We start from the raw sequence: 21879 nt of genomic DNA on the forward strand, positions 1-21879 counted from the left end.
AGTAGAAGCACTTCTCCTCTTTCTTTCTCTTCTTCTTGCTGTCTTCTTCTGAAGAGTCCGCTAGATCGTCAATTTTGGGCTTGCCTTTGCCAAGCTTACCCTTGCCCTTGCCTTTGCTCTTGTCTTGAGCTATCAGGGCCTTGTCATCCTTGTTCGCACCACCGTACTTCTTTTCCCGAGCTTCTTGCTGCAGCAATAGTGGAACTAGCTCCTCGAACGTCATCAACGCCGCCTTGTGCCTTGCAGTCATCGTCGTCACAAAACTATTGTAGCTCCGAGGGAGCATTCCCAACAACAGCCTTGCCATCCTGGTCAAGCTTCGCCTTGGAGCCATTGCCGCCAGTTGATCCCGCTATATTCCTGTACCGATTCCCCTTCATCTATACTCATGCTGAACAGCTCTGTCTCGAGGTTCAAGATTCTCACTTCATTGTCAAGCTTGTAAATATCCCTCAAAGACGTCCAAGCCTCGAAAGAAGTGTCTGCCATCTGCTATGCGGCAGCACCGTGTCCACCGTCCTACCCACAAGGGTAGACAAGGTTTCTGCATCATGGATATGCCATGCTCTCACTAAGATAGGGTCTGCAAGTTTGGAGAAGACAAGCAGGGTGGCGCCTCTTTCTCCAAGATGCCAGCAACAGAGCGTAGCACCTGGGAGCAATTCATTTTCATGATCAGTGGCAGAGACCCGTGGAGAGAGCCAGATTTTAGCAGGGCACCTAGCAGCCTCCTCTTCTTCTTTGGACAGAGGAGACGTAATGGATTGCTTGAGAGACTAGACCGTTTCTATGTTGGGGACTAGGCACTACACAGAGGCGGCTCTATTGAGATTCTGGTAGGTACCACGATGTCAGACCACTCTCCAGTAGTACTTCACTTAGACCAGCCCCGCCGAGGTCTCCCCCAGAAGGGGGTCCGCATTCCAGAGGACCTCCTGCAGGACAAGGAGATCCAGCAAGTCATGGCAGGGATTTGGGAGCAGTCATAGATGACACCGTGCGAGGACTGGGCTGCGTGGGTGGCCGATGCAATTCACAGGAGCAATGAGGAGTTGCAGGTTCACGCCCTTAGGTGGAGGAGAACTCTTCAGGAGTGTGAGCGAGCTTTGAGGAGAGACCTCGCCTCCATAGAGCAGCTCAGGAAGCAGGACCCAGGTTCTCACTGGCTTAGAGACAAGTTCGAGAGCGCTCGCCTTGAGCTTCAGGACACGGAGATCCGACAGGCTGAGTTCTCCTACCACTCCTCCCGGGCCCGATGGGTGCAACAGTGGGACAGGATGACAAAGCAGTTTTTTCAAACCACTAGGCCCTGATCGGCAAGCACACAACTGCAGCATCTCAAAGATTCGCAGGGCATCATGCACACTGACCCACAGGAGATTTTAGACCTGACCACAGGTTTTTACAGCTAGCTCTTTCAGACAAAGAAGATGACCCCAACTGGTCTTGTGGCCCGGGATGTAGTTTGGGATCATGTTCCGACAGTAGTCTCGCAGGATTTATGCAACAGACTGGAGGAGCCTTTCACAGATGAGGAGCTCTGGGAAGACCTCAAGGCTCTCCCGACCCAAAAGTCTCTGAGTGAGGATGGCTTGACTCCGGCCTTCTTCCGGAACTTCTGGGAGATTATCTCCACCCCTTTCCGTTTAGCTTGCCACGAGATATTTGACACAGGCTCCCTCCCTCAGTCCTTGAGCAGGGGGTGGATTTGTTTGATCCCGAAAGGGGGAGATAGGTCAGGCATCCAACAGTGGAGACCGATCACTCTGCTTGATACTGCATACAAGATCCTCGCCAAGGTCTTGAGCTTGCGGTTACGGCCCCATCTTACCGACATCATTCACGACACAAACCGGGTTCGTCCAAGAGCACAACATCCTGGACAACATCTTCACGTTCTAGGAGGCAGTGGATTGGTCCAGGGAGGAGTAACAGCCGTTGGCTGTCCTTCTCTTGGATTTTAAGAAGGCCTACGACAAGGTGGAGTGGTCCTTCCTGAAGGGTACAATGCGGAGATTGGGTTTCTCAGACAGATGGGTCAGAGGAGTTTCAACGTTTTATGCGGGGAGCTCTAGTCAGATGCTTATCGGAGGACACACGGGCGAGGCCTTTCCTCTCTCTCACTCGGTCCACCAGGGCTTGCCACTCGCTTCCTTCATCTTCTTGTTTGTGGCGGAGGCTTTAGGCTATTACTCGAGATCACAGGTGGCGGGCCTCATAGGGTTGAGGCTCCCAATCAGACAGGAGGAGCTGCTTGACTTGGAGTTTGCAGATGACACAGCCTTGTATGTTGAGGACACCACAGTGAGTCTAAAAGAGAGTCGGGGGCGCCCTGGCTATCAACTGGATAAAATCCATAGGTTTCTTCACAGGCTTTGAGGAGACACAGGAGATCTGTGAGTGGGGAAGTGACTTTGGCTTCAGATGGATACCGCAGGGCCAGACAGCAAGATACCTTGGATGCCAGGTTGGTATTAACATTACAGAAGAGCAGCAGATCGCCCCGGTCCTTGAGAGTGTTTGGCGCAAGTTTCTCTACTGAAGCTCGTCCAAACTCTCTCTAGCAGGTCGCGCCTTAGTGGCAAACCAGTTCCTTCTTGCCACGGCCTGGTATATCGCCTTCTGCTGGTGCTTTCACAAAGGATGCATTAGGCAGCTCCAACGGTTGGTTTGGAACTTCCTTTGGGCAGGTTCGAATGGCACGAGGAACACTAGAGCCCGGGTAGCTTGGCAAATGGTGATCATGCCGCAGGCACTGGGAGGCTTGGGTATTATTGATCCGGAGATGCAGAGTAGAGCCCTCTTGGGCAAGTTAGTGGTTCGCGGCCTCACCACAGGTACAGAGCCTTGGAAGCTCCTCTTACAATGAGGGCTTCTAAGGAACACCCCACGCACTAGGGAACAGTGGCAGCCTTCACACAGATATTGTTGAAGAAGAGAAAGAAAAGCATGAAGCTGAACACGAAATGAGAGAATGCTTGCTTGCTTATGGAATGAAGAAAGGTGAGGTCCATATGTAGGCACCTCTTACATGAGCCACCAAGCTCCACAATCATCTCCTCAATCATCTCCTCAATCACCTCCTAGAATCTCTCAATCATCCTATGTGGCATCTACCACCACCTAACAGTGCTTATGGACACCTAGATGTGCCTCTAGCACACACACACAGAACCCAAGGTATGCCTACACCTTGAGATATCCCATCAAACCCCCCCTCAAGGGAATGCCTCAGGCTATGTCAAGGATACATCTAGTCTCATAGTTTCTCATGCCATCTCATTGTGGTCAAGGATAAATCTATGGCTAGGATCTCATGCTAGCAAGGGTTCCCAAGGGTGTGAAGTAAACAAAGGGATACATAAGACCTTCCAATGGTTATCTCCCCTGCATGTACATGCACACAATGTTTGCAGGAGGTACCATGGAGCAAAACACATACACATGGCCTACATCATATGGTGACCAGAGGTGTTTACAAAGCACACAATAGTTTATTCCATTCATTTTGGAGGACTATCCAGGCAGAGTACCTTGACTCAACATAAAAGAGAGATCTGGAGCATATATGGAGATGGTTCAAAAAGCATAATCATCATAGGAGGCCTCATCCTGTGGAGGCACATCAACTGAAAGTAAATTGGTAGTTTCTGGTTTTGTAGTTGCTTCCTTTTTGGCCTTACAATACTTTTGATTGTTTTTGCCACAATATTTAAAAGGATTGATCTTGAAGCAATCTTTTGAGAGGTGATTAGTCTTCCCACAATGTTTGCAAGGTGAAAACTTGCCCATTTGAGTTTTTATGGCATACGTTGTGTCATTGCCTCTTCGGAGTTCCTTGTGCCTTTCTTATTCTTGAAGAGCAGTAATAAGACCTTCAAGAGTAGGATTAGGAAGATTTTTCAAAGTGGTAACAACATGATCATAATCTTCAGGCATACTTTTGCGCAATACTGCCATTGCATCATATGTAGTAATTGGAGAGTTGATAGAAGCAAGTTGAGTCATGAGACTCCGCATGTGATTGACATAAGCAGCCAAGGGAGTGCCACTAGCCATCTTCAATTCAAAGAAAGCAATCTTAAGTGACAATTTTGAGATGTGAGAGCTAGCACCAAAAATAATATCAAGCTTTTGCCAAGCTTCTGAAGGAGACTCCAAATCAGAAATGTGATGAATATAGTCATCTCCTAAGCAGCATTAGAGGCTGTTGAAGAAGAATTTGAAGCAGGTTTGACAAGCCCCCAGAGGTTTTCCCTCATCAATGCAAACTTAACTTTCATCTGCCATGTGTGAAAGCCTTTACCGTTGAACTTATCCATATTCAAGAAGGTAGCCATGAGAGGGTCTAACCCAAAATGGGCAGTGTCTACTCTCTTACAATGCTAGAAAGAGTTGAAAAGCTTCAAAGTACAAGCATTTAGTGTAGCAAAGACTTGTGACCAAATTTCATACTAAAAATCATAATGGAGATGATACTTCAACTTGCATGCTTCATAGAGGTGGCTAAATGAAAGTATTCCAAGCAAATCCAGGTACAGCAGCCTGAAGGAAAGTTGTAGCCACAATTGTACTGATGCTATTCAACACTTTAATACATCAGAAATGCTAAAGTAGCATCTAATGTAGCATCAAACTCACAACATTGTCAAAACTGTCCAAAACAGAGGCCTGATCTTGGAGGGCTTGTATCTCACTCTTCAAAGCAAAGAAAAGAGGGCTTTCTAGGTAGAAATAAAGCTAGTATACCAGAGAAGAGCCACTGAAGAAGAGAGGCAAAATGCCGCGTCACGTCGCCATAGCCAACAGCTTGAAAGTCGATTGGTTTTTCGTATGTTTCTCCCTCCCTGGTGGACCATTTCACTTCAAATCTGGACAGGAGCTAGCTCATACTGTTGTGCAAGCTTGGCTCAAAGGAATTTTGGAATGGCTGCTCCAGCAAGTCGAATTAAACGAAATGGCGTCGAGAAGAAGGCGACTGTTGCGCGGTTTCGTGGGCACCATTGTCTAATCTCTCCAACCAGAAGGACCCTGGGAATGGTTGCTTGTAGGTAGAGAACTCAGCCCTCCAAGTGGTTGGGCAGAAAGGGGCAAAATGGAGAGGAAGGTGAAGAAGAAGAAGAAGATGAAGAAGATGACATGGCATAAATGGGCTCAAGGAGGATCATAGTGCTCTAATACCATGTTGAAGAAGAGAAAGGAAAGCATGAAGCTGAACACGAAATGAGAGAATGCTTGCTTGCTTATGGAATGAAGAAAGGTGAGGTCCATATGTAGGCACCTCTTACATGAGCCACCAAGCTCCACAATCATCTCCTTAATCATCTCCTCAATCAGCTCCTAGAATCTCTCAATCATCCTATGTGGCATCTACCACCACCTAACAGTGCTTATGGGCACCTAACTGTGCCTCTAGCACACACACATAGAACCCAAGGTGTGCCTGGGGCATACACCTTGAGATATCCCATCAGATATATCTTCTCAAACACCCCTCTTACAGGGAAGGGTTCCCCCTTGATGAGGAGCCTTCACAAGGTCTAGGGGGTCTCATTCATGCTCCGCCCAAATGCAGAGAGGAGTAGGAGCGTCAACCCCTTATGTGGCACCCAGAGATCAAAGATCAAGAGAGACATATGCTCAGACAACGGACTCATATTGGTTGGGCACAGTGGGACAGTGGTTTGGCCAGGTCTTTTGTCCATTGGAGCAAATTACCTATGGAGGCAGAGGCGAGGCTTGACGCCCTAGCGCATCTGCGAGGGGTAGGGTAGCAGATGAGCGAGATTGACTTAGCCATTCCTCAATCCTGGTGGTAAGGACTTCGCATATGGAGAGAAAGCAGATGGTTGGGGCAGTTTTCCCGTACTGGTGTCCCCTTGAGGATGTTGATGCAGCGAGGCAACACACACCCCGGCTTCTTCCATGTAGGACCTGGAGGCCTACTTCAGCCACTCACTGAGAGAGACCCTGAGATGGATGGGAGTCTTGATGGGATTCGCTGACAGATGATCAGAGTGGTGGGAAGGAGTGGCACATTGTCTCAGAGCAAGATGCCCCTACATGGCACCTTTGGTTGTGGGAGGGTAGACCCCTGAGGGAGGTCCAGTGGGATCCGGGAGAGTGGTTCTAGCCTTCCAAGGGAGGCCTAGCTGAGCAAGTGGATGAGGTGCCCTTCTTTTCCTCCACCACACGGATTGGCAGGAGGCTTCAGGGGCTGTTGTCTTGTATGAAATCTTTCAAGCAGTAATAGAAGGTTTCTTTCTTTGAAAAAAATAAAAAAAGAGGCGTTGTCACCACCGCTGAGTAGTCACGGTTGCTTGAGGTATCAGCTCCATCCTCGTTGAAATCCCCCATGACTTCCTCAACACCAAGTGGCTCCGCACCTTCATTTTCCACAACGAGTAGTTGACCCCGTCAAGCTTACCTATCTCACCAAAATAGGAAAAGGGTTTAGAGTGTCGTACACCTATCTGAACCTGAGCCTCCCGTCTGGGTACAATCCTTCCGACTCCGAAGCTAATTCCTTCGAGCAAATGAATCAAGGTCATCCTTCAGGAAGGTCCTTGCCTTCAAGCTCCACTTCTTGAGAACTTCCGTCAGGGCTCTAATACCATGTTAAAAAAGTGACCTCTCACAAAGAGGGTATCCCGCAGCGAAAGACTGATAGTTAGCCTAGGAATTACACACCAAAGCGTTTCACTATGGAATCAATGCTTCATCAAGTGTGTGTGCTTTACAACATTCACGTGTATGTGCAGACTAGAAAATAGACTGTCCTTAGATACAAACATAGAAGCAACACTTTATTTTTGTGTTCGTCCACAAACTGGACAAGATACAATACCAAAAGGTTATCCTGTTAAATTCCTAGCACCTCTAGATCTCTGAGCCCGCGTGCTCCACTGGGTGTATGCAAACTCTCTGTCCAAAGGATCCCTCCACCTTGCTGTCTCCCTCAAGCTTAGTCTGCAGCTCTCCAGCCCTCTTCTCTCTTCTTGGATGAGGCCCAAATGATGCTGATCTGCTGCTCCTTGGAAGGCCGCTCCAGGTGATGTCAAATGAGGCCCAAGGCCTCTCCTTCTACAGGCTCCAGCCCTGCCCCAAAAACCAACCAGGAGAGGGGGATATGGCCGACCCAATCAGCCCCTCCCTGGCCGACTCTGCTGCCTCAAAAACCGCCCCAAAGAGGCTTCTCAAAACCGGGTCAATGGCCCTAAGTTCTATGCAGGGCCCAGCCCCTTTGCTGGCCTGTGGGCCGACTTGGTTGGCTGTCCCAACCGACCTCAGCCCAACCAGCCCCTATATAGGGGCAAGGGGCCAGCCCCCCTTGCTCCTCTCTTTGTGCCTTCTGTCCTCCATGTAGTTCTGCAAGTCCTGCATCTGTTCAGGCCTGTTCCAGCCCTTAGATCCTGCTCTGTCCATCCACTGGCAGACACATGGAATCGCCGCACAGTTGCTGACATCATCCGCCCTTTGTTGGTCCACGTCATCACTGCCAGGTCCTTGTTTTTCCTTGTGCTGCTCACATGACAGCCTGTTTGTTGTCCATGTGGCAGCCCCAAACCTCTCTCCTTCCCCCTATGGTCCACCCCACCCGCCCCGATGCTCTCCTCATATGGGGGGCTCACGAGTGGGGAGGTGACCTCTTCTATTCCAACAGGAAGATGTTGAAAGGAAGCTGAAGAAGTTGGCAAATGGGAAGGCTCCGGATTCTCAAGGCTTACTAGCAGAAATGCTGCAAGGGGGGGGAGAGGGGGGGGGGGGGACAAAACAAAAGAAATGATGACTCTTATAATATATAAGCTTCAAAGGAAAGATTTCCTAAAGAATGACAACTCAACAGACTAGTGCCAATCTACAAAGAAGAAGACCAGAACGAATTAGAAAACTGTAGTGCAATCATGGTAAGCAGCTTAATGGCTAAGCTATATTGTAAAATTCTTGGACAGAAAATCAATAAATGGGTAGAAGAAAAGGATATAAGAGCACCATAACAACCAGCCTTTAGGCCTACACACTCAATGATGGACCATTTGGTCACAATAAGAGCTACAGAAGAGGGATTCAAGAGTAAGAGAAAAGCCATGTGTTGCTGTTTTGTGGATTTCGAGGAAGTACTATACTCTTTATGGGAAAGGATAGAAAAGTTGCAAATACCTTGAGAGCTATGGGAGGCTATACTCAGACTATACGAAAAGGTAGTAGCTTAACTAGCAAAGCCACTAGTGGATGGATAAAACTCAGAAGGTACGAGCTGAAAAGGCAAAGCCACTAGTGGATGAATCAAACAAAAGGAGAAAATAAACATAAGCAGTGACCTAGGGGTCAAAGATGTTGGATATAGAGCTTAATCACATGCATACACTCATGTAGTAATCCGTGCAATTCTATTCATGTACACATGAAATGACAAATGCCGTTCTCACACTCACATGAAATAATAAGAATAATTAAACGCTGAGAAATCCGGACTCCCCATGAGGGAGTGTCTAGACTAATAAACCCAACATACACCCCCACCACCAAATGGGGATTCTGTGACATATTTGTAACACCAAAAGAAGACTTGAGCGCACTTATCCCGAACACCTAAAACATGGTCCACTCAACAACAGAATCGTACCATCTCAAATAATTGCCAATTCTAGAACATATCCTTGATCTCAGAAGGCCCAATCTTCATCTAAGACTTCGTCTGGCACGACTCACAAGTCCAGCAACCTCGTTTGTCGTTGGAGTCTTATCAACGACACACACTACACATTCATTCTTTTGTTCCCAAGTTGGAATCTTATCAGCTTCATTCCCACCACTTTTCGGCTTCTTTTCGATTCTTGACACCATACCCCACAAATTCTTATGCATGAACCAAAGTCGGGTGGAGAACTGCCAAGTGGAGAAGTTTTAACCATTAAATTGGATGACAAACCCTGCCACCACAGCCTTCTCCTTCTCCTTCTTCACAAGATCTCGAGTTCAACAAGCAAGCATGCACCAGTTCAGCAAAACCTTACAATCAATGCTGCTAGCCCTCTTGATCGCAATGCTCTGATACCAACTGTTGGATAAAGAACTTAGTATCATGCATACACTCACGTAATAATCCGTGCAATTCTATTGATGTACACATGAAATGACAAACATGCCATTCTCACTCACATGAAATAATAAGGACAATCAAACACTGAGAAATCCCGACTATTAGAGAAACCAAAAGACTTTTTATTAATTGAAAAGAACCGACCTAACATGCTGCACCTCTACGTTTGTAGAAAATACATTAGACGACCACTAAGGACCCTACGACCTTGTGAGCAGCTGGAGAGAGTGCGCAAGCTCGTGGCTTGGGTAAAAGAGAACACCGCCAGCTTTCTAACTATGTAGCAGCCAAGTTAAGTCACCTCCATGCTGGAACCATGTAGAAGGATCTGCCTGTTGGAATATGGAAGGTCACCTCCTCATCCGTAAGCCCCCATATGAGGAGACCATTGGGGGGGTGGGGTTGATGGGGTGTTGAGCCTAGGGTTTGAGAGAATGTCACATGGGCAGAATTATGGCTGCCATGTGGGCACCATTCAGATAACAAGAGAGAGAATTGTGGGGCTGCCACATGGGCAGCAAAAAGGCTGCCATGTGGGCACCCCACCTCACACCATACCTGGCTCTCTAGAGCAGCAGGACAGCAAGGAAGGGTGGCACAATGCCACGTGGCAGATCTGCAGATGGCCGGCTAACATCAGCAACTGGTACGTACTACGGATGGCGTCAACAGCAGTACGGACACTACGGAAGGCTGTATGGACCCATGGTGATGTCTCTAGACAGGGTAATGGACTTAAAAGAGGCAACTATATGGAGCTAGTGGAGGAGCCCTGGCAGCATCAGAAGAGGGGGGAGAGAGAGGAGCAACTGGGGCTGACCCCTTGCCCTTATATAGGGCTGGTTGGGCTGAAGTCAACCAAGTTGGTTGGGCCAGCCAACCAAGTCGGCCAGGAGGAGGCAGCCAATCAGCCCATTAGGGCTGACTAGGTCGGTTTTTTGGGGGGGGCTTGCAGCCCCCTATAAAAGAGGCCATTTGGGGGCCCTTTACTCATCACTTGGAGCAGCCCTCAGAGACCAGAAAGGAGCAGGAAAAGCAGCAGCAGTTGGACCTATAACCAGGAGGTGAACCAAGCTGGAAGAAGACCTGTAGACTGAGCTAGAGTGGCAGCCCACCTAGGCTGGTTTCCAGACAGTAAGATGGAAGGGGTTCTTTGGACAGAGAGTCTACATACGCTCAGTGGAGCACCCGGGCTCAAAGATCTAGAGGTGCCATGCATACAGTAGGAGAACCTTTTGGTATTGTACCTTGTCCAGGTTTTGGACGGATGGAAATATATAAGAGTTGCTTCTATATTTGTCTCTAAGGACAGTCTATTTGCTAGTCTGCACACACATGTATGGTTGTGAAGTACACACACTTGATGAAGCTTGATTCCATAGTGAAATCTATCAGTCTTCCGCTGCATGATACCCTCTCATGGGATGGGACAATCACGGACAAGCTACTAGCCATGGAGACCTCCACGTAAATTACCACGTCCATCAGCCAATAAGCTTCAGGGAATTTTCACCCTTCCGATCATGTGCCATTGTCACAAAGCACTCCTCTCAACCCTTAGATACACATATGCCTCCCCATTAGGGAGCGTCTAGACTACTAAACCCAACAAAAGAACCCCCTCTCGTCAATCCTCTTCGGTCTATTCATTGATGAAGTAGAAGAATGGATGAGAGCACACAATAAGGGGATTACAAATTGCTGGCTATGCCTTACTCGTACTCTGGATGACGTGCTTCACTTTGCAAAAGACAAAAAGGACCTGCAAAAACACTTCAATGCATTAAGCGAAATCCGCAAACACTCGAGCATGCGAGTCAACATTGCAAAGACATGGGTCATGGTACTCAGAACACGAAACAACACGTATCCTTTACTTTTAAAGGGGAAATACTTGAAGCAGCAATTAGATTGTATCAGAGAGCAACTACAAGTGAAATAGTTGAGTGGGAAAACAGTGATGGGAGGTCTCACATACATACATACATATAGATCTCTCTCTCTCTCTCTCTCTCTCTCTCTCTCTATATATATATATATATATATATAGAGAGAGAGAGAGAGGAAGTCTTTGTATACAATGCTTGTATGATGGTGGTTCTCTATAACTGCCAAGCCTAGGCATCCAAACTCTCTTGGACATACTGGAAAAGAATAGAAACGATACACAAAAGATTTCTAATAGGAGAGTTGGGGATCAAAGTGTTGGAAATAGAGGATAGAATCACTCACACCTCACTTCCTCTCTAGCTCATACAACACTCAAAAAACTGAAAGAGAGATAGGACAAAACTCAGATATATTCCTCCACAATCGTGGGCAACAAAAGCTCAAGAGAGAGCATGTACAAACAGCGCGAGTGCTGTCAATGATGCTGAGTCTCTTCCTCTCCCTGTGCGCTTGCCTGTGTGCAAGGCTGTAAGTGCAAGTGATGAGGAATGAGGGGGCAAGGGGGGGCTTTTTATAGGAGGGGCTAGGCCCCCTCATTTTGGCCGACCAGGGAGTCGGCTCCCTGCCCAAGGCACCGACCTGCCAGCCCACCAACCGACCTGTTTGGTCGGCCTTTGCTGGCTGGTCAGGCCGGCTTAGGCCAGCCCTATATAAGGACCCATAAGCCCTGCTTATGGGCTGCTGTTGCAGCTGCCAACTCTGCCCGTGCGCAGGTCTTGGAGCGCCTAGGATATCGCGCCATCTTCATGCTGCTGCGCGGGTTGCCTAATAGGTAGGTCTTCTGCCCTTTTCATCTCCCGTACCCCCTATGGTCTCCTGCCCCGGGGGGGATCACAGGTGGGGCAGTGACCTTCTAACACCCCCTCTCAATGTCACAACTGTGGGCCGATCCCCATGCGTCGAATGAGGTGCTCCAACTGCTCCCTGGGAAGCGCCTTCGTGAAGACATCTGAGATGTCGTCGTTGGTTGGGCAGTATATCAACTCTATAACTTCTTCGTCGATGAGTTCTCAAACAAAGTGGTAGTGGACCTCGATGTGCTTCGTCCGTGCGTGAAACACGGGGTTGTTGGCGATCACTATGCAACTCTGGTTGTCGCACATAACTGTTGTCGCATCTTCTTGGGCCACATTCATGTCCTCCAAGATCCACCTAAGCCACAACGCTTCACATGCCGCTGTATAGGCAGCCTTGTACTCCGTCTCTGTAGATGAAAGGGCAACAATAGATTGTTTCTTACTCAGCCATGACACGGCTCCTGATGAGAGTAAGAAACAATATCCAGAGGTTGATCTCCGGGTATCAATGTCACCTACCCAATCACTATCACAGAAACCACCCAACTCAATGCCTCTGGTATAAGTGATGCCGTAGGTGCAGGTACCCTTCAAGTACCTTAGCACCCTCATACATGCGTCCCAATGAGCCTTCTTGGGTGTGGCGGAGAACTGACAGAGCAATCCAACTGCGAAGAAAATGTTTGGTCGAGTATTAGTGAGGTAAAGCAAACTCCCCACCAAGCGTCAATATAGTGATGAATCAACTGGCTGAGATGGATCACACACACTCAGCTTCAAACCAGTTTCCATGGGAGTCACTGCAGCTTTGCAATTTTCCATCTCAAAGCGTTTGAGCAGTTCCCTGCAATACTTCTCCTGTGCAATAAAGATATTACTCTTTCCTTGCTTCACCTCAATCCCAAGAAAGTAGTGAAGTATGCCTTGTCAGTCATCTCAAACTCCTCCATAAGAAGTCTCTTGACCTGAGCAATCTTCTTCGTATGATCCCCAGTAATGATGAGGTCATCCACATATAGAATCAATACCAACCGCAAATCCCCCTCTGTGTCGAGATAGAGATTTGCCTCTGATGGACTCCGCTGAAGCCCGATCTTCTAAAAGAAAACATCTATCCGCTGGTACAAAGCTCTAGGGGCCTGTTTCAACCCGTATAAGGCCTTCTTCAGCTTGCAAACTTTTGATGGGGATCCAGGAATCTGAAATCTTGGTGGGTGTGCCACAGATACCTTGAAGAAGTTGAAGGGCCTGAAGGGGGAAGAAGAGCAAGAGGGAGAGAGTGAGAGTAAGAGAGACTCCAAGTGTGCGGGTGTGAAGTGATGAGCCACACCACAAACTCATTAGTTTTATTAGGATTAGGTTTTGCCCTATGACTGTCTTAACTTTAATAAAGGGGTGGCAATGTGCCTTCACCCCAACAACCTCCCACCTAAAGGCCAATGTGCCTAAAGGGGAGAAAAGAATAAAAATTACAGCAATATACAGTTACTGTATACAAGACCATAAAATAAGAATGGTCTTATCCTAATCCCATGATGTGGCGGCAATGTGCAAACCGCTCTGTAGGCAAGCTCTTAGTGAGCAAATCTGCAGGATTATCATCAGTGTGCACTTTCACAAGATCAAGTCGCTTGTCTTCCAGTACCTCCCTGATGAAATGATATTTCACATCAATGTGCTTGGTCTTTTGATGAAAGACCAGATTCTTTGCCAACATGATAGCACTCTGACTATCACAATGCAAAACTGGCATATCTCCTGTAATGCCCAAATCTCCCACCAGCCGAGTAAGCCATATTGCTTCCTTGCAAGCCTCAGTGGCTGCAACATATTCAGCTTCAGTAGTTGACAGTGCAACGCATTTCTGCAACCGAGATACCCATGATAAAGCACCTCCTGCAAAAGTGAAAATATAACCGGTAGTAGATTTCCGGTTATCTGCATTCCCTGCATAGTCTGAATCAGTAAAACCATGCACCAATGCATCCTGCCTACCATAGCATATGCACAAGTCTTTGGTACCCTTGAGATACCTCAAGACACCTTTCACTGCTTCCCAGTGCCGCTTGCCTGGATTTGCCATATACCTGCTGATGACTCCCACCGCAAAAGCAATATCCGGACGAGTGGCAACCATGGCATACATCAAAGAACCAACTGCAGATGCATACGGAACTTTGGCCATTTCAGCCTTATCATCATCTGATCTGGGGCTGTCCTTACTGCTGAGTTTTAAATGTGGAGGCAATGGGGTACTAATAGACTTCCCCCCCTCCATTTTAAACCGCTGCAGTACTTTGTCAATGTACTCCTTTTGTGACAGAAACAAAAGTCCCTTGGACCTGTCGCGAGTAATCCGCATGCCAAGAATATGATTTGCATCACCCAAGTCTTTCATGTCAAAAGACTTATGCAGTTGTTTCTTCAAAGCACTAATCTCATGCTGAGATTTACTGGCAATAAGCATGTCATCCACATATAGAATGAGTAGCATCAAACTGCCATCCTTTGCCCGTTTGGTGTACAAGCAATGATCGGTCTCACACCTATGATACCCTTGGGACTGCATGAAGAAATCAAACTTCTTGTACCATTCTCTTGGTGCCTGCTTGAGTCCATACAAGCTCCTCTTGAGCTTACACACAAGCTGTTCTTTCCCTTTAACAGCATATCCCTCTGGCTGACTCATATAGATCTCATCATGGAGATCTCCGTGAAGAAAAGCTGTCTTCACATCCATCTGACATAAATCCATGTCGTCATGAGCAACAAGAGCTAACACTGCTCTCAAAGTAGTCATCTTGACTACAGGGGAAAAAATCTCATCAAAGTCAATGCCCTTCTCCTGCTTAAATCCCTTGGCAACCAATCTGGCCTTATACCTCGGTAAAGCATTTGAATCCACTTTGACTTTGTAAACCCACTTGCATGGCAAAACCTTTCTGCCTGCAGGTAGCTGCACCAAGTCCCATGTATCATTTTGAAGTAGGGAGTCCATTTCTGACTGCATGGCTTTCTCCCACTTCTTTTTCTCTGCTCTTCCCATAGCTTCCTTGAAGCTGGAAGGCTCACCACAATCTGTCAGCATGATAAAATCAGCCACATTATTGGCTCCTGGAACAAACCTGGCAGGAGGCCGTTGTACACGGGAGCTCCTCCTAACAAAATGTTCCGGATTAGGCTGCTGTCCAGCCTGTTCGTCATGCATGACGGGTGACTGTACCACCATATCTGGCTGTTCTGCAGCCCCATCTGCTGGTATATCCAGTGGTGCATCATTGTCAAAATTATCTGGCTGATTTTCAGCCTGTATACCCTCTTGAACAGGGTTATCAGCAGCAGCCTGCTGCTGCATATAAATGGGCATTCTATGCTGTCCAACATCATCATAAATAACCCTCCTGTATTCCACAGGTTGCACGGGTTCCTTGTGTACACTATCCTCTTTAAAGATGACATCATTGCTGCGTATAATCTTCCGTTTAACGGGATCCCATAACCTGTACCCCATTTCACCTTCGTCACCATAACCCATAAAGATGCATCTGATAGACTTTGGTTCCAGTTTGGTGCGCAGTTCTTTGCGTACATGAGCAAAGCACTCGTAGCCAAATACACGTAAGTGCTTATATGAAGATGGCTTGCCAGACCACACCTCCTCTGGCACTTTCAACTCCAAAGCCTTGTTTGGCGACCTGTTAATAATGTGAACTGCTGTTTGCACGGCTTCTGCCCAAAAGCCATGGGGTAATGCAGCATAAGACAACATACATCGAACCTTCTCCTGAATAGTTCGATTCATTCGCTCACTTGCACCATTTTGAGATGCATTATGAGGGGCTGTGAGTTCCTGTTTGATGCCCTTAGCTTGGCAAAACTGCACAAAAGCATGTGACACATACTCACCCCCATTATCGGATCTGAGGCATTTCAGCCTATGACCTGTCCGATTCTCAACCTGAGCGATAAACTTCTTGAAAGCATCTAAAGCATCGCCCTTATGCTTCAAGAAATAGACCCACACTTTGCGTGTGGCATCATCAATGAAAGTAATAAAATATTTTGCACCCCCTAGTGATAACTGTGGCATCTCACACAAATCAGTGTGCACTAGATCAAGCGGTTATGACATGGGTATTTTGCCTGGCCAAGAAATCTTAGGCTTTCGAGAAATTCAAAGTCTGAAAGGCCCAGGTAGAGAAGAAGAGCAGGGAGGTAATCAAAGCCTTCCGCACCGATAGAGGGGGAGAGTTCATTTCTACCGAGCTCAATGGATTCTGCAAGAAGCAAGGGATATCGCGAGCAGGCAGGGTAGCGGCGCGGGCGCAGGAACGGGCATCGAGCAGGGCACAGATCTGGCGCGGGCGCGGGCATAGGGCTGTGCGTCTTGTTTTGTGTATAGCAGCTGCTAGCTGCTAGCCTGCGTAGGGGCAGCCTGTGCACAGCACCAGGCTGCGCGGAACCAGAGCGCGCAGCGCGCGCTCAGGTACGGACATCCGTACCTGCTGTACGGACTCCGTACAGGAGCCGTACATCTGTACGGATCTACACCCCGAAGGAGCAGGGAGCTACTTCCGTTTTTTGCAGCAGGGAGGTACATGTTTTTTTTTTTGGGATCTGTGCCAGAAGATATATTTTCTCCTTGGATCTGGATTTTACACTGCGTTTTTTTTTTGTTTGGGGAAGAAAGAGAGGAGAAAGAGCACTCTGCTCTACATTCCTCTTCATTCAGGATCATCTTTCAGTTCTCAAAACTGTGTTTTTCTTGAAAGTACAGCAAGTACCTTCATTTCCCTCGTGCTTGAGGTGAAGAGAACCACAGTGTGTGGTTAATTGCACAGTTATTTTGTTCTGGGAAGGTAATGCCTTGATTTTGCAAGAGGACATATGCTTTTACTGGGTTTGAATCTCAGTTTACGGGTGAGCAGATCATAGGGCTTTTGCCTGGCAGTTGATGCTTTGTATGCCTTGAGGTAGTGTGGTGCCAGAGAGCACACATTTGCCTCGATTTCCGCAGTGTGGAGGTGACATTTTCTTACAGGTCACATTTCTTGTGCAACACTCAGAGAACCTCAGTTGAGCCACGCTTGGCCAGGGCGCATCGAGTTTACTCGGTCCCTAACTGTCCATCGTTGACAGTGCTCAAAAGGTTCCTCATTGAGTGTTTGTACGTTGGGATCTGTGTATGTCATTTCTACACAGGACAGTATATGCATTACACTGTTGGTTGATTTTGTCAGAGAGATTTTCACATTGCATGCTACCTCAGTGTTGAGGTGTTTTTTCACTTGGTTCAGGTGTCAGATCAAGGGGCTTTTGCCCAGACTTTGCTTGATAGCACTTGTGTCACCGACAGAGATCTTCAGATGCATTTTATCCCCTTGGCAGAAGGGTGATTGCTTGGGATTTATCCCATTTTCTGTTGCAGGTTTTGTGACAGGCTGAAGTGTCTTTTTTTTTTTGGGTGTTTGCCAAGTGGTCTATGCATATTAACTCAGTGCAATACCTCATCTGAGGTGGGAGAAGTGATCAGTACAGCCAGTACAGCAGTGTTTACAGCAGTGTTTGTGTCTTGTCAGCTGATTATGCACTGTTAAGCACTTGTTGAGCAGCTGCAGCATTCTGAAATTACTGTTTATGCCTCTTTGAGCACGGTACAGTGTGTCAGAAGCTACAGTATTTGCAGGGACATTTACTGTTTGCTGCAGATTTTCCTGACAGTAAAAACAGCACTATTGTAAGTGCTCCTGGCTCTTGATAGAGCAGGTTTTTTCTGAGAAATCAGAATTTTTTATTCAGTCTTTTTTACTTCCAGTGAGTCAGATACTTTCCTTATCTGATATGGCATCAGGGGGAAGTGATTCTTCAATTCTGAACATAAAGAAACTGGAAGGAGCACACAATTATGCATTATGGGCAGAACAGTGCTTGAATGTACTTCTATTAAAGAAGATTTCTAAGCCCATAAGGGTGAAGGGTGTCAAGCCATCTGACATGGCAGCTGATGACTGGGAAGAGCTTGATTTGTCCGCAAGGGCAGCCATCATGCTCACTATTTCTGATACTCTTGTGTTCAATGTTCACGCTGAAAAGACCTCTTATGGTCTATGGCAAAGGCTAGAAGAATTGTATGCCCAAAAGAGCTCAGCCAGTAAGGTTTATTGGTTGAAAAAGCTGGTTGACCTTCGCATGAAGGAAGGTACAGCTATGACCTCACACTTGAGTGAGTTCAATGCCATCTTTACACAGCTGATTGCACAGGGATTGAATCTTGATGAGGAGTTCAAGGCTACTTTCTTGCTGTGTACCCTCCCTGAGAGTTGGGACACTTTCAAGACCACCCTGTCAAATTCGAATGTCACTCTTATTTATGCTGATGTAGAGAGCTCTCTCCTTATGGAGGAGATGAGCAGGAAGAATAATGCGAGCAGCAAGTCTTCAAATGCCTTGCAGGTACAGGATAGAGGCAGGACTCAGCAGAAGGGGAGATCTGCTAGTAAGTCCAAATCCTGCAGTCAGTCCCGTGGCAAAAAGGATATTGAATGCTTTTATTGTGGCAAGAAGGGACATATGAAGTCTAAATGCTTCAAGTTCATACGGGATCAGAAAGCCAAGAAGGCTGAAACAAAGGATGCAGGCAATGGAAGCAAAGGCAAAGGCAAAGCCAAAGCAGATGACTTGGATGCAGTGAATGTTGCAGCAGAGGACATTGACAGTGACATACATGATGTTTTATGCTCTTCTGCTGTAATAGCACATGCTTTGGTTATTGATGGCCATGACATGCACACCTGGCTCTTGGATTCAGGTGCTTCTTTTCATGTTACTCCTCATAGGGAGTGGTTTACTTCCTACACAGGTACTCATGGAGTTGTTCATCTTGGGAACAACTATGCATGTCAGATTGCAGGGATTGGCAGTATACAGATAGTATTCCTTGATGGACGGTCATTTATGTTTGATGGTGTTCGCCATGTGCCGCAAATCAAGAAAAATCTGATTAGCACTGGCTTGTTGGATGACAGTGGTTACCACACCACATTTGGGGATTCCAAATGGGTTATTACTGATGGCCAGGTTGTAGTGGCTGAGGGTTATAAGTGTGATACCTTGTACCCTCTTTATGTTTCCAGTGTGGGTAATCATGTTGTTGCCATAACCGAGCTGCCAAAGGTTTCATTGTGGCATAGCCGGTTGGGACACATGTCTGTTAAAGGAATGCAAGAACTGTCATGTTTGGGTTATCTGCCGTCTCTTTCTTTTTCAGATTTGCCTACTTGTGATCATTGTATATTTGGCAAGCATTCTGTGACTCCTCATAAGAGGAGAACTCCCCAGAATAGAGCCTGCGGCCCAATGTCAACAAATTCATTCGCAGGTTCGCGATATTCTCTCTTACTTGTTGATGATTTCAGTCGTGTCGGCGTGAACCAACTCGAGCTGCTTCTTGGCCCATGATGAGGCCTCCTGTGGGAACTTGTCCCTGTGTTGCTTGCCTTCCACGCAAGCCCTGCAGACATGATCAATGCCTGCAATCGGTGAAAGTCCATCCACCATCTTTGTCTTCTGCATCTCAGAGAGAGTGTCATAGTTGACGTGACCGAACCGCTCGTGCCATAATCTGGATCTTCTATGGTCCCCATGCACCATCACAGCGTTGAGCGATATAGCCCATGCTCCTCGACACCTTGAGCTACCACCAGTCCGTTTGCCTTAGATGTGACAGTGACCTTGCCGTTGTCGAATAATACCGACATATTGTGCTTGTCCATCTGATTGACTGACAATAGGTTCTTGCACGGCAACAAAAGCTCAAGAGAGAGCGTGTACAAACAGCCCGAGTGATGTCAATGATGCTGAGTCTCTTCCTCTCCCTGTACGCTTGCCTGTGTGCAAGGCTGTAAGTGCAGGTGATGAGGAATGAGGGGGAAGGGGGGGCTTTTTACAAGACGGGCTAGGCCCCCTCATTTTGGCCGACCAAGGCGTCGGCTCCCTGCCCAAGGCACCGACCTGCCAGCCCAGCAACCAACCTGTTTGGTCGGCCTTTGCTGGCTGGTCAGGCCGGCTTAGGCCAGCCCTATATAAGGGCCCATAAGCCCTGCTTATGGGCTGCTGTTGCAGCTGCCAACTCTGCCCGTGCGCAGGTCTAGGAGCGCCTAGGATATCGCGCCATCTTCATGCTGCTGCACGGGTTGCCTGACAGGTAGGTCTTCTGCCCTTTTCATCTCGCCTACCCCCTATGGTCTCCTACCCCCTTGTCCCCTCAAATCGGGGGGGCTCACAGGTGGGGCAGTAACCTTCTAACACAAAGTGCAAATCCCCTACCCCATCATGCTAGAAGAGAGAAGAATGATACCTATCGAACGGCATTGTGCCAATACATGACATACCTTAGCAAAGTAGCTACGATGGATGCAAGCAAACTCCCGTAGAGAGCTATGGAGGCAACAAAAAATAAAGGATATACCTAGATAAATCCAGGAGCATTCCCAAACTCATCCTCTAAAAGCACAACATAGTGCAGTTTCAATCTCATGATAGTCGCTCATAAAGTTGAAAACCAGCAACTCCATCACGCATAGCAGGGACTAGCTACTATGACATACAAAAAATAAAGGATGCATACAAAGGTATTAAATCGATGGAGCTGTGGGGAATAAATGCAGTGAAATCTCGAGGATGAGGGGAAAATCATAGAACTAGTCATGTAGAAACTGTTAAAAAAGTTTAATGGCAAGAACCTTGAAAGAAGATAGAATTTGACAAGCACGCAATCAGCTCAATGGAGAAGTGTGAAAGGCAAGAATACCTAGGGAAAGATAGCGATTCAAGAGGCACATGATCTATAGAATAACGACCAGCTACCATGACTTAGAAGTGGAAAAAGGTAGATGGACAAGACCAAGGAACATACAGTTACGGAAAAGTACAACAGTGATGCCAACAGCCTAAAAGTATTCTAAGTCAATTAGCCCAGCAATTGGGCACATATTTGGAGGAAGTTCTAGGATACCGCAGTAAAATTCTAGATATGGCCACAAGCCAGTTAGATACATACTGACCAACTAGGAAATTTTTCATACTTCTACAATGGGAAGTCCATATGTAAAACAACCGCTATCTCATTTGATAGCGGTTTCTAGTTCCATTGAACTTAAAGGATCTCGCATGGACTTTACTAAGATCATACCATATCATCTCTCTCTCTCTCTCTCTCTCTCTCTCTCTCAAATCTCCACAAGAGAGCCACCACGACACCGGGTTTTTATTTCTGAGATTTCAGTTTTCTCAGTCTCTCAGTCTTCTCAGTTCTGATTTTTTAGTTTTGAGTTAGCTTAGCATAGCACTCAGCAAGGGCCCTAGCGCGCCCTTTGCTTCAACCCGCAGAGGCTTGGGTTTCATTTTTTGATGTACTTTGTCCCATAGGCCCATGAGGTCTTTCAAGTAATCTATCACGGGCTTCTTGCCTACACTGCCTAGCCCATGATCGGGCGTACTTTGACATTTCATTACATGCGTGTGCTGCATTGTATTGTATTGTATTGGATTAGATTGTATCCTTTTTTATGATGATGATGCCAGTGAGGACTATAACTATGGTGACATTGATGATTAAGACATTGACTATGTCCTTAGCATGGGTTAGGATGCTTGCTTAGTAGCTCCACTCTTTTTGCTCATTGTATAGGTTTCCTATCAGTCTCATGGACCCATTGGTCTTTAGAAGATTTTAATTCTCTCTCTCTCTCTCTCTCTCTCTCTCTCTCTCACACACACACACACGCACGTGCATGTGAGTGCGTATGTCATTGTATATTTAGGTAAAACGCTTTCAAATGCACATACAAAAGGCTATCCCATATAATCCACAGAGCAATTCAAGCTCCTTTTTTTTGACAGAGCAACAAATTTCCTACCGTTTGACCTTCAAAAAGTGCTAACTGAGGAAAAGCATAGATTTACACCAAGAAAACTAACAGATTCACAAAAGAGGCAATAAGATTCATGCATGAAGCAATAAAATGCATG

The 21879-nt window shown here is 47.0% G+C and overlaps 1 protein-coding gene across 1 annotated transcript in view; it reads right to left on the bottom strand.

Moving 5' to 3' along the window:
- Nucleotides 1-21879, bottom strand: part of LOC147903018 (uncharacterized) — an 83169-nt gene that overhangs the window by 18386 nt on the left and 42904 nt on the right. The gene's annotated exons all lie outside the window — the stretch shown is intronic.

The sequence above is a fragment of the Dipteris shenzhenensis genome, chromosome 4 (genome assembly GCF_047967505.1).
Source record: "Dipteris shenzhenensis isolate YYH24624 ecotype China chromosome 4, Dip_SZ_1.0, whole genome shotgun sequence".
Classification (NCBI taxonomy): Eukaryota; Viridiplantae; Streptophyta; class Polypodiopsida; order Gleicheniales; family Dipteridaceae; genus Dipteris; species Dipteris shenzhenensis.